This window comes from Triticum dicoccoides, chromosome 7B, assembly GCF_002162155.2.
Source record: "Triticum dicoccoides isolate Atlit2015 ecotype Zavitan chromosome 7B, WEW_v2.0, whole genome shotgun sequence".
NCBI lineage: Eukaryota > Viridiplantae > Streptophyta > Magnoliopsida > Poales > Poaceae > Triticum > Triticum dicoccoides.
In genome coordinates this window covers 719,487,190-719,498,847 of record NC_041393.1, presented here as the reverse complement: position 1 = coordinate 719,498,847, position 11,658 = coordinate 719,487,190, and positions in this window count along the sequence as shown.

Genomic DNA, 11,658 nt, shown 5'->3' with positions numbered 1-11,658 from the left:
GTACCTAGCTTGTGCATCCTTATGAGTGGCGGTCGGGGACGAGCAATGGTCTTTTCCTACCAATCTATCCCCCTAGGAGCATACGCGTAGTACTTGATTCTTGATGACTTCTAAATTTTTGCAATAAGTATATGAGTTCTTTTGACTAATGTTGAGTCCATGGATTATACACACTTTTACCTTTCCACCATTGCTAGCCTCTTCGGTACCATGCATTGCCCTTTCTCACCTTGAGAGTTGGTGCAAACTTCGCCGGTGCATCCAAACCCCGTGATACGATACGCTCTATCACACATAAACCTCCTTATATTTTCCTCAAAACAGCCACGATACGTACCTATTATGGCATTTCCATAGCCATTCCGAGATATATTGCCATGCAACTTTCCACCTTTCTGTTTATCATCATCATGACATACATTACTTTTGTCATATTGCCATTGCATGATCATGTAGTTGACATCGTATTTGTGGCAAAGCCACCATGCATTATTTTTCATACATGTCACTCTTGATTCATTGCACCATCCCGGTACACCGCCGTAAGCATTCATATAGAGTCATATCTTGTTCTAGTTTCGAGTTGTAATTCATATGTTGTAATCAATAGAAGTGTGATGATCATCATTTTTAGAGCATTGTCCAAAGAAAAAAAAGAAGAAAGGCCAAAAGAAAAAAAGAAAGGCCCAAGAAAAAAAAGAAAAAAGGAAAAAAAAGAAAAAGAAAAAGAAAAAGAAATATAAAAAAATAAATAAAAAGGGTAATGCTACTATCTCTTTTTCCACACTTGTGGTTCAAAGTAGCACCATGTTTTTCATACAGTGAGTCTCATAAGTTATCTTTTTCATACTAGTGGGAATTTTTCATTATAGAACTTGGCTTGTATATTCCTACGATGGGCTTCCTCAAATGCCCTAGGTCTTCGTGAGCAAGCAAGTTGGATGCACACCCACTAGTTTTCTTTTGTTGAGCATTTATTTATAGCTCTAGTGCATCCGTTGCATGGCAATCCCTACTCATCATGTTTACATCAATTGATGGGCATCTCCATAGCCCGTTGATTATCCTCGTCAATGTGAGACTTTCTCCTTTTTTGTCTTCTCCACACAATCCCCATCATCATATTCTATTCCACCCATAGTGCTATATCCATGGCTCATGCTCATGTTTGCGTGAAGGTTGAAAAAGTTTGTGATTATTTAAGTATGAAACTATTGCTTGGCTTGTCATCGGGGGTATAGAAGTTGGGAACATCTTTGTGTGACGAAAATGAAGCATAGCTTAACTATATGATTTTGTAGGGATGAACTTTCTTTTGCCATGTTATTTTGAGAAGACATGATTACTTTGATTAGTATGCTTGAAGTGTTACTAATTCTTTTATCAGTATGGACTTTTATTTTGAATCATTTGGATCTGAACATTCATGCCACAATAAAGAAAATTACATTATGAATTATGCTAGGTAGCATTCCACATCAAAAATTCTCCTTTTATCATTTACCTACTCGAGGACGAGCAGGAATTAAGCTTGGGGATGCTTGATACGTCTCCAACGTATCTATAATTTTTGATTGTTCCATGCTATTATATTACCTCTTTTGGATGTTTATGGGCTTTATTTTACACATTTATATCATTTTTGGGACTAACCTACTAACCGGAGGCCCAACCCATATTGCTTTTTTTTGCCTATTTCAGTATTTCGAAGAAAAGGAATATCAAACAGAGTCCAAACGGAATGAAACCTTCGGGAGCGTGATTTTTGGAACGAACGTGATCTGGAGAGCTTGGACTGCAAGTCAAGAAGCTTCCGAGGCCCCACGAGATAGGCAGCCGCGCCCCCCCTGTAGGGCGCCCCCCTGTCTCGTGGGCCCCTCGGGCGGCCACCGACGTACTTCTTCCTCCTATATATACCTACGTACCCCGAAAACATCCAGGGGCACCACGAAACACAATTTCCACCGCCGTAACCTTCTGTATCCGCGAGATCCCATCTTGGAGCCTTCGCCGGCACTCTGCCGGAGGGGGAATCGACCATGGAGGGCTTCTACATCAATATCCTTGCCCCTCCGATGAGTTGTGAGTAGTTTACCACATACCTATGGGTCCATAGTTATTAGCTAGATGGCTTCTTCTCTCTTTTTATATCTCAATACAATGTTCTCCCCCTCTCTTGTGGATATCTATTCGATGTAATCTCTTTTTGCGGTGTGTTTGTCGAGATCCGATGAATTGTGGGTTTATGACCAGATTTATCTATGGATAATAATTGAATCTTCTCTGAATTCTTTTATGTATGATTGAGTTATCTTTGCAAGTCTCTTCGAATTATCAATTTGGTTTGGCCTACTAGATTGATCTTTATTGCCATGGGAGAAGTGCTTAGCTTTGGGTTCAATCTTGCGGTGTTCTTACCCAGTGACAGAAAGGGTTGCAAGACACGTATTGTATTGTTGACATCGAGGATAACAAGATGGGGTTTATATCATATTGCATGAGTTTATCCCTCTACATCATGTCATCTTGCTTAATGTGTTACTCTGTTCTTATGAACTTAATACTCTAGATGCAGGCAAGAGTGGGTCGATGTGTGGAGTAATAGTAGTAGATGCAGGCAGGAGTCGGTCTACTTGTTATGGATGTGATGCCTATATACATGATCATGCCTAGATAATCTCATAACTATGCACTTTTCTATCAATTGCTCGACAGTAGTTTGTTCACCCACCGTAATACTTATGCTATCTTGAGAGAAGCCTCTAGTGAAACCTATGGCCCCCGGGTCGCTCTTATCATATTTGCTTTCAATCTACTTTTATTTGCATCTTTACCTTTTGCATCTATATTATAAAATACCAAAAATATATTTATCTTATCTTACTATCTCTATCAGATCTCACTTTCGCAAGTGGCCGTGAAGGGATTGACAACCCCTTTATTGCGTTGGTTGCGAGTTCTCAATTTGTTTGTGTAGGTGCGTGGGACTTTTGAGGAGCCTCCTACTGGATTGATAACTTGGTTCTCAAAACGGAGGGAAATACTTACGCTACACTTGCTGCATCACCCTCTCCTCTTTGGGGAAAACCAACGCTAGCTCAAGACTTCCTTAAAAAAACGCTAGCTCAAGACGTAGCAACGTCGACTCCGGAGCCGACGAAGAAGGTGGCCAAGCAGCCTAAGGTTGCCCCCTCCAAGACCCGGAAGACATTGCCGCGAATCAAGATGGACATCCCTGTTGCCTCAGGGTGGGTATCTTATTCGCGTTTCTATAAGTCGACTAAGGGTTTCCTCGATCCGACTGACTAATTCTTGTATCCTTCCAGCCCCGCCTCTGCTGCCACTGATATGGACATTGACAAGGCACCGGAAGACGAAGAAGCCACCTGACGAGCTGGTAAGTTCATCCAAACCAGTTCTGTTTAACTGAGTGGGCGGTCGATTGACTAAAAATTTGATACTTCTCTTCTTATGTAGCTCCGCAAGACATCGTTGTGCTTCCTGATGACAAAGACGAAGAAGTGCCTCTACAGGAGAGGAAGAAGAAGAGTGGAGGTTCGAGCAGGAGGACACTTGAAGTCCAAATCCCTCAGTCGACACCGGCACCTGAGGCGATAGCTCGGACTAACGTCACGTTTGCTAACCCATTGACGACTGATCGTCCGTCGGGGTCGACTGCACAGACGCCTACTGCACCGGTGCAACTCCACTCATCCGACCCCGCAAATACCTTGACCCCTCTAGAGCCATCCCTCTTTGATATGTATCAAAGTCCGGACGACTCGCCGAGTGCTGCTAGGGAAGCTCTTCGCCAGACGAATCTTGTCATGGAGCAGGTGAAAGTGATGCATGAAGCTAGTCAGATAGCCTACAATGCCAGCACTGCCCTTCAGACCAATGTCCAGGTCAGTAAACTTCCGACTGAACTTTTGAACGTTGCTTTATATCTGATCACCCACTGGGTGTTCCTTCGTTTATAACTCAAGAAATCTTCAATTTTGCACTTTCCGAATCAGTGGGGCACGTCGAGTGCACCCACTGGGTGTAGTCCCCGAGACCACGGTCGGCTGCTGGCAGTCGACTGAGGTCTGATGATATATCTCTCCATCTTTTTTTGAACTCTCGTTGCGTATTGATCTGATCCAGTGGGGACACACTAAGTGCACCCACTGGGTGTAGTCCCCGAGACTACTATTGAATATTTGATTCGGCAGTAGTCTTAGAGTAATTCTTCTCCTTCACTGTCGCTTATATGTGTCGACTGACATGTCTGTCTTTCTGTCTGGAGAGGTCTTGTGATCTTGGAGCTCGACTGACTGAATTAAAGAAGAAGCATATCAGTGTTGAACTTGACCTCGAACTTGCGAAGAAGAATCTGAAGAATGCTCAAGAAGAAACAACCATCATGGGAGGTAATCACTCGGCCATTTTGTCTGCTTTGTAGCTTCACACTTGGCGCTGGCTTTTCTTTCAGTCTCTTTGAACCGAGTGAATTCACACAAGCATATGTGCGTAGTGAAAATCGCCAACTTCAGTCTCGTCTGAAGAGTATTGTTTCTTTAGAGAGGATGAAGGAAGCTCTGGAGCAGATGGATCTGGATCTGGCAGCTGCTCAGAAGGAAGCGCGCGAGAAGACGAAGCTTGCGGATCAGAAGCTAGCTTCAGTCGGCAAGTTGGAGGACGAGAACGCGACATTGAAGACGGCTGTCTCGGATGCCAATCGTGAAGTCGAACAACTGAGGAAGGACAAGGAGAACCTGACCGCTGAAGTTGAGGGTCTCAGGACCAAGACTAGCAAGCTAGAGCTTCATTTGGAACAACTTGCGGCGAAGCTTGTCTTGAAGCTTGAAGGTATGACTGTTCAGTTAGATAACTGTCGCCGACTGAGATTTGCAATACTGTCGACTCATTGTTCGTTGTGATGAAACAGAACTCTGTCAGGACTATGAAGATGAAACTGGACGGGTCGAGACAGGTCTCGACCCTATCAACTGCCCCATGAAAGATGAAGTTGCGATGAACTTGCTTCGACTGGAATCGTGCTTGGACGGAGCAGTCAACTATCTGGCTCGGCTGAAGGCGGCGATGGTCCGAGTGGACGCCGAACTCTGTCCCCAGGCGGAAATGTCTCAAGACCTCGAGTCCTTGATGACTCGGCTAAATCAGATCGCAGACCGAGTGCAAGAGTGGAAGAAATCTTCTACCCGCTGTGGTGTTGACGTCGCCTTGTCTTTGGTCCGGGTGCACTGCAAGGAGGCTAGGGAAGACAAGCTGGCCGCTCTCAAAGTGGCGAACTCTAAGAAGCACTCCTTCCAGGACTTCATGGACACTTTCCTCGAGGCAGCCACTCGCATCGCCGACAGCATCGATCTTGACATCTTCTGTGACCCGGCCAGTCCTTCTCCCGCCGGGTGATTAAAAAACATTATGCCATCGCTTTTATTTGCCTCAGAATGCCGAGTGGATTTGTAACCATTAAAACTCCTTCGGGCCTGACGCCCGAGCACTTTATTTTGCGGTTAAGAAACTTTGGATTTATCACCTCATATATTGCGTCTGTCTTCGAATGAAATTCATTTTTCTCTCGAATTGTTGTCCGTTTGCCTGATGCAGCTTCTAGAAAAGGATGGCCAGCCGCCTGATCGGATGATCCTCGAGAAGCATTGATTGGCACATCAGCAAGGCACTCAACAATGGTCTTGACGTTCCAGTCGACCGATCAGGTGATCCTTGAGCAGCATTGATCAGCTCATCAGCAAGGCACTCAGCAATGGTCTGGACATTCCAGTCGGTCGATTGAGCGATCCTTGAGTAGCATTGACCAGCTCATCAGCAAGGCACTCAGCAATGGTCTTGACGTTCCAGTTGACCGATCGGGTGATCCTTGAGCAGCATTGATCAGCTCATCAGCAAGGCACTCAGCAATGGTCTTGACGTTCCAGTCGACCGATCGGGTGATCCTAGAGTAGCATTGATCAGCTCATCAGCAAGGCACTCAGCAATGGTCTTGACATTCCTGTCAACCGCCCGGTAAGGTTTTTCAAAAAAGCATTGGGCTGCAGCTAAGCCCCCGAGTGGGAGGATTGCTCTCCACTCGGTAGGATTTTTTCAAACTTATGCGAGTACGAGACCGCAGCTAAGCCTCCGCGTGAGAGGTCTGCTCATCACTCGGTAGGATTTTCATCACTTAGACGAGCACTGGGCTGCAGCTAAGCCCCCGAGTGGGAGGATTGCTCTCCACTAGGTAGGATTTTCTCGAACTTAGGTGAGTACGAGACTGCGGCTAAGCCTCCGAGTGAGAGGTTTGCTCATCAGTAGGAGGATTTTCATCACTTAGGCGAGCACTGGGCTGCAGCTAAGCCCCCGAGTGAGAGGCAGACTTATCACTCGGTAGGATTTTTATCACTTAGGCGAGCACTGGGCTGCAGCTAAGCCCCCGAGTGAGAGGCAGACTCATCACTCGGTAGGATTTTTATCACTTAGGCGAGCACTGGGCCACAGCTAAGCCCCCGAGTGAGAGGCAGGCTCATCACTCGGTAGGATTTTATCACTTCGACTTAGGCGAAATAGATTCGCGGCTAAGGTAATGCACACAAAAGAAATAAACAACAATCATTCGGAAGAAGTAAATTATGACTTTTGATAGTCAAACTAAAAGGTATTTCTTATTACATCTGATCGGTCTAAATATTTAAGAATAGAAAGGGCGGAGCAGATCCGCATTCCAGGCGCGTGGCTCATCTTTATTGTGTTCGACGTGGAAGAGACGGAATGCTCCGTTGTGGAGCACCTTGGTGATGACGAAAGGGCCTTCCCAAGCGGGAGCGAGCTTGTGTGGCTTTTGTTGATCCACTCGGAGGACCAAGTCCCATTCCTAGAATGCACGGACCCTTACGTTCTTGGCATGGAATCGACGTAAGTCTTGCTGATAAATGGTCGACCGGATCAAGGCCATCTCTCTTTCCTCCTCCAAGAGGTCGACTGCATCTTGTCGAGCTTGCTCTGCTTCTTCTTCCGAGAAGAGTTCGACTCGGGGAGTGTTGTGGAGCAAATCGCTCGGAAAAACGGCTTCGGCTCCGTAGACTAAAAAGAATGGAGTCCGTCCAGTCGACCGATTGGGGGTTGTCCTCGGCCCCCAAAGCACCGATGGGAGCTCATCGACCCAAGCCCCTGCCGCGTGCTTGAGGTCACGCATTAACCGAGGCTTCATCCCTTTGAGAATCAATCCATTCGCTTGTTCAGCTTGCCCATTCGACTGGGGATGGGCAACCGAAGTGTAATCGACCCTCGTGCCTTGGGAGGCACAAAAGGCTTTGAACTCTTCAGAATCGAAGTTCGAGCCGTTATCCGTGATGATGCTGTGTGGGACGCCATATCTGAATATGAGTTCTCTGATGAAACTCACGGCTGTGCTTGCTTCAAGGCTTTTGATGGGCTTGGCTTCGATCCATTTGGTGAACTTGTCGACTGCTACCAGCACATGAGTAAATCCACTCCTGCCTATCTTCAGAGGTCCAACCATGTCCAGTCCCCAAACGGCGAAAGGCCAGACGAGTGGAATAGTCTTCAGAGCTAATGCCGGTTTGTGGGACATGTTGGAATAAAACTGACAACCTTCACACTTGTCCACTATTTCCTTTGCCATCTCGTTAGCGTGCGACCAGTAAAACCCGGCTCGGTATGCTTTGGCTACGATGGTCCGAGAGGACGCATGGTGACCACAAGTCCCCGAGTGAATATCGTTGAGGATCATTCGGCCTTCTTCTGGCGTGATGCACTTCTGGCAGGCCCCAGTTACACTTTCTCTGAACAACTGTCCTTTTATCACCGTAAAGGCTTTAGACCGTCGGACGATCTGCCGAGCCTCTTCTTCATCCTATGGGAGTTCCTTCCTAAGAATGTAAGCAACGTATGGCACTGTCCCGTCGGGAGTGATGACCAAAACCTCCATGACTAAGTCGACCACGGTTGGGATTTCAACTTCAGTCGGATCTGTGGCACTCTTGGGCTGCGGTGACTCTTCGGTGAAAGGATCCTCCTGAACTGAAGGTGAATGAATATGTTCCAGAAACACGTTTCGGGGAATGACCTCTCTCTTTGAACCTATCTTGGCCAACTCATCTGTAGCTTGATTTTTCAGTCGGGGTATATGGTGGAGCTCCAAATCTTCAAACCTCTTCTCCAGCTTTCTCACTGCATTGCAATAACCAGTCATGGCTGGGCTCCTAACATCCCATTCCTTCATCACTTGGTTAACCACCAAATCTGAGTCGCCGTAAACCATAAGGCGACATACGCCGAGTGAAATGGCCATACGCAACACTTATAGAAGTGCTTCGTATTCGGCTTCGTTATTGGAGGAATCAAAATGAATCTGGAGAACATAACTAAGCCTGTCTCCGCGGGGGGATACCAAAACTACTCCAGCGCCTGAACCATTTAGCATCTTGGAGCCATCAAAGAACATAGTCCAATGCTCCGAGTGAACTTGAGTCGGCATTTGCTGCTCAATCCACTCGGCAAAGAAATCTGCAATTGCTTGGGACTTGATGGCCTTCTTTACCTCAAACTTGATATCTAGTGGAAGGAGTTCAATCGCCCATTTTGCCACTCGACCAGTCGCGTCTCTGTTATTCAGAATTTTGGATAGTGGTGCATCGCTGACGACTGTAATTGAGTGGTCAAAGAAATAATGCGCAACCTTCTTCATGGTCATGTATATTCCATAGACAAGCTTCTGATAATGTGGGTATCATTGCTTGGATGGAGTCAAAACTTCAGAGAGATAATAGACTGGGCGTTCAACCTTGTAAGCTTTTCCTTCTTCTTCTCGCTCGACCGTGAGTACTGTGCTGACAACTTGTCCAGTGGCTGCAATGTAAAGAAGTAAAGGCTCTTCGCTGATTGGTGCAGCGAGCACCGGCTGGGTGGAAAGCAGGGTTTTGAGCTCTGCAAACGCTGCATCAGCTTCATCAGTCCACTCGAACTTATCAGACTTCTTTATCAGTCGGTAAAGAGGCAAGGCCTTTTCACCGAGACGAGAAATGAATCGACTCAGGGCGGCCAGACAACCAGTCAGCTTCTGAATGTCATGCACTCGCACGGGGCGTTTCATTCGGAGGATGGTATCAATTTTTTTTGGATTGGCGTCGATCCCTCGTTCAGAAATGAGAAAACCGAGTAACTTTCCTCCTGGAACTTCGAACATGCATTTTGACGGATTAAGCTTGATATCATACCTCCTTAGGTTGGCAAAGGTTTCTGCAAGGTCAGTCAATAGGTCGGAACCTTTGCGAGACTTGACCATAATGTCATCCATGTACGCTTCGACATTCCGACTGATTTGAGTGAGCAGGCACTTCTGAATCATTCTCATGAATGTGGCTCTGGCATTTTTCAAACCAAAAGGCATGGTGACATAGGAAAAGCACCCGAATGGGGTGATGAAGGCTGTTTTTATTTCATCGGGACCATACAGTCGGATCTGATGGTATCCGGAATACGCATCTAAGAAAGACAAGCACTCACACCCCGCAGTCGAGTCAACAATCTGATCGATGCGAGGGAGAGGAAAGTGATCTTTCGGGCAGGCACGATTGATATGCTTGAAATCAATGCACATACGAAGTGAATCATCCTTCTTAGGAACCATGACTACATTGGCTAACCACTCGAAGTGGTAGATTTCACGAATGAACTCTGCTGCCAATAGTCGAGCCACTTCTTCACCAATTGCTTTCCTCTTCTACACGGCGGACCGCCGAAGGTGTTCTTTGAAGGGTTTTACTTTGGGGTCGACACGCAAACGGTGCTCGGCCAGTCCCCTGGGCACACCTGGCATGTCAGAAGGTTTCCATGCAAAGATGTCCCAGTTCTCACGGAGGAATTGAACGAGCGCTTCTTCCTATTTGCTATCGAGCATCGTTGATATAAGTTGGTGCAGCATTGGGATCCGTCGGATGAACATGAACTGGCTTCATCTCACCAGTCGACTGGAATGCAGAATCTGTGGCAGGCTTCTTGGCTTTAAGCAAATCACTCGGATCTGCATTCTTATGATATTCTTGGAATTCAACTGCTGCCATCTATTCATCGGTGATCTTGGAACCTTTCTGGAAACATTCCTCAGCCTTCTACCGATTGCCTGTAACTGTGATCACACCTTTGGGGCCAGGCATCTTCAGTTTGAGATACACATAACATGGTCGAGCCATAAAGCGCGCATAGGCTGGCCTACCCAAAATGGCATGATAGGCACTCTGGAAATCCACGACTTCAAATGTCAACTTCTCCTTATGGTAATGCTTCGAATCACCGAAAACCACGTCGAGGGCGATCTGGCCGAGTGATTCGGCTTTCTTTCCAGGAATAACACCATGAGAACTCATATTGCTCTCACTAAGCTTGGACATCGGAATGCCCATCCCTTTCAAGGTCTCAGCGTAGAGGATGTTCAGACCACTGCCACCATCCATTAGTACTTTGGTCAGTCAAGTGCCTCCAACCACGGGGTCGACCACCAGAGCTTGCCTCCCAGGGGTGGCCACGCGAGCAGGCTGGTCAGACTGGTCGAACGTAATGGCTATCTGAGACCATCTCAGGTAGGTGGTCATCGTCGCGGGAGCGACCATGTTCACCTCCCTGTTGATGACCTTCAATCGACTCTTGCTTTCAACGTCAGCAAATATCATCAGAGTGGAATTGACTTTGGGATAACCATCATCTTCCTCTTCATCTTCACCTTGGTCCGACTCCTTCTCCTTCTCATTGGGTTGTTTCTCACGGAACTGCTAGATTAGGAGTCGACACTGCCGGGTGGTATGCTTCGGGTAAATCAGATTACCTTCCTCATCTTTATTCGTGTGGATGTGGCACGGCAAATCCAGCACATCATTCCCTTCTTTATCCTTCACCTTCTTAGGGGGCCAGGGCCCCTTAGGTTTTCCCTTAAACTTTCCTTGATTCACTGCCACAATCTCTCCAGGTGCCGCTGGCTCGGCCTTACGCTTCTGCTTCCGACTGGACTTACCTCCACCGGCCACTTGGCCGACTGGTTTGCTCTTCCCGCTACGGAGTCGATCCTCTTCTTCCTCGTTAGCGTACCGGGTGGCTACTCCATCATTCAAGCCAGAGTCATATCTCCAGTTCGACCGGATTTCAAGACCAACTCCCTGTATTTGACGCCTTCCTTGAAGGCACACACAGCTTGATGCTCTGAAACATTCTCGACGGTGTGATGCAAAGTGGACCATCTCTGGATGAACTCCCCCAAAGTCTCATTCGGCTTTTGCACACAGTGCTGCAACTCGGGCAATCCTCCTGGTCGCTTGCACGTGCCCTCGAAAGTTCTCACGAACACTCGGGATAGCTCTTCCCAACTATGAATACTGCCTGGAGTCAACTGAGTCAGCCATGATCGGGCCGACCCTTCCAACATAAGAGGGATATGCTTCATTGCTATCTCATCGTTACCGCTCCCAATCTGCATAGCCACTCGGTAATCTTCAAGCCAAGTTTCAGGCTTGGTTTCACCGGTGAACTTACTGACCCCGGATGCCAGCCTGAAGTTGGGAGGTATCACTGCTGCCCTGATGGCTCTGCTAAAACACTCGGGACCAGAAATATGCACTCGGCTGCCACTTGGACGATCTCTGTCAG